The sequence below is a fragment of the Leiobunum rupestre genome, chromosome 8 (genome assembly GCF_980474605.1).
Source record: "Leiobunum rupestre chromosome 8, qqLeiRupe1.1.hap1, whole genome shotgun sequence".
Lineage (NCBI taxonomy): Eukaryota > Metazoa > Arthropoda > Arachnida > Opiliones > Sclerosomatidae > Leiobunum > Leiobunum rupestre.
The window spans coordinates 35,204,909-35,207,208 of NC_143391.1; the positions used below are offsets into that span (position 1 = coordinate 35,204,909).

Sequence of the window (2,300 nt, forward strand, 5' to 3'; positions counted from 1 at the left end):
GAAAAAGAAAATTGAAAATTTGAGCGATGAAGCTTTGGATTACCTTTCTATATTTGCTGAGAGCAACACTGGTCTTTTGGACAAACCTAGATTTTATTTTAATTGTCATGCTTTATTAACTAACCCAAATTTTCAAGAAGAACTAAGAGCTTCATTTATTATCATGTACCCTTTCAAGAATCTATCGAAACAAGACCAAGCCCATTTAGTTGCAATATTTTCAAATCGACTATTTAATGAAATAAACCAGATATATTTGGACACCGAAGCTAGCAACTCTCCACCAACCATTCCAATCAAAGAGCTCATCAAATTAAGTGCTGCTGAAATACACCAAAAGGATTTAAAAACTTTACACCACATTGCTGGCTATACTATGAGTCAAATAATTGGACTTTACGAGTGCCCTGCATTCTGGAAAAATTGTTTGATAAGAAAGAGCGAGGTAACAGTGGAGTATAATGCAAGATAGAGGTGGTCTTTTATATTTGAATAAATTCGCGTTTGAGATGTTTAAAAAAATTTGTGATATCATAGCTCCTTTCGTTAAACATAGTGAACCATTTAAAGACAATTCTAATAGGAAGAAAACAGTAATTGACATTATAGATAAAGATATATTTATTACCCAAACTTGGGATAAGCTGTGGGGTGACAATGCAAATTCAGTTAATGCCAAATCAAAATGCTTTAACATATTGATCAACTGTCACATGAAGGGGTTGACCAGAAAGGTCAAGAATATTTTTCAAACCTTAAAAAGATACTGTTTAAAGGGGCTCCAAAGTTCGGTGGCAAAATGTGTGTATAGGCAGTAAAGTGCGAAATTTACGGTTGACTCTGCCGAGTGAGGGGTTGGGGCGAATGAAAAGCATGCTCAATTTTCTTTTTTTTTTTGCCACCGAACTTTGGAGCCCCTTTAAACAGTAGTGGTATAAGAAAAGAGCTGAAAGTAATAACACAAAAATGTAAAAAAGACGTTTCAGTTTTCAAAGCTACCCAAATTTAATAAAGCGTTAATGACAAGAAACATCAAGAGCTTCTTTTCGTCTTGCGGCCCTCTTCTTCTTAGTTAAAGAACAATTTCCAGTTGTAACTTTTGGAAATAGTGATTTCATGTAGCGCAAATTCATGTTTCTTTTAACCATGTAATCAGCCTTTTCTCTTCTTTTTCGGTTCTGTAAAACCTTTTTAGTTATTTGGTAAGAAGTGCAAACTATAGCTTTTCGGACCGTAATGATTTGATCACATTTTTCAGATCTGAGAGAATTACTCAGATTACAAATTTTTATAGATTTTAAATATTGACCCTTAAAATTGTCACGCAATTCACCTTGAATTCCTTGACAACTTTTCCAGTTATTAAGATTGTTAAATACTTGTAGGAAATCTTCAAAACACAAAATTACGCTATAATCTGTTTTAGATGTGGTGAAAAAGGCATGATTATTTCTGATTATGTCATTGCAGAAAAAAAACATTAACTTCTAAAATTAAGGATAATTCTACTTTAACTAATCCATTATCTGAAGTTCTTTTAAAAATCAGCTTCTTAATAACTCTAGTAGAATTATCTGACAAATGTGACAAATCTTACAATATCTCCATGCACCAATTAAAATTATCCAAGTTATTAGCTTGATAATATAAAAAATCTTTAGCAATTATTCTAACAGCCTCATCAGGTAATTTGATAATAGATATATTTCTATCATACGTATCAGAACCAATTGGTAATAATTCATTTATATCTCCAAGGTAATCCTTTTCCGGTGTTAAACTTGTGCCAGGATGCTTTTCTAGTGCTTGAATATGTTTTGGGCTTGGTTCCGGTAAATTTTAAAATACAACTTTACGGGAGTCATCTTCAGTAGATTGAATTTCAATATCGGGAAGCTTGTCGCATTCCTCTATTGCAATGTCAGATACAGTAGGTTTGGAATGGCAATGACCTAAAGCTTGTGGAGTCTATTGAAAATACGACTAATTAAAATTCAATATTGAAAGCCAATCATGTAAAATAATACCTCATTATCCGTAAATGGACCTGGGATTTCTTCTGAGGGGCCTTCTAATGCTTTCTCAGCTACAGCAGTTCTGAAATACCTATGATCTAAATCTCGTGATGTCTATTTGAGGAACACTAATTAGAATTGAACGCTTTTATTCAATGAAGGCAAATTTGTGTAATAACATGTTTTATTAAATACACTTATTACGAAACATTAATTAAACTTTTAATTGACATCGAATATGTACACCTTCATACAAGTTAGGGAAGCGACATACTGCCATAACTT

The 2,300-nt window shown here is 32.7% G+C and overlaps 1 long non-coding RNA gene across 1 annotated transcript; it reads right to left on the minus strand.

Annotated features, from left to right (window-relative positions):
• Positions 1-980: 980 nt before the first annotated feature.
• LOC149933285 (uncharacterized) lies at positions 981-2,300 on the minus strand. The gene is made up of 3 exons (XR_016472953.1): positions 2,028-2,300; positions 1,857-1,968; positions 981-1,178 (listed from the first exon to the last, which is right to left on the minus strand). It is a non-coding gene; the product is annotated as an uncharacterized LOC149933285 (long non-coding RNA).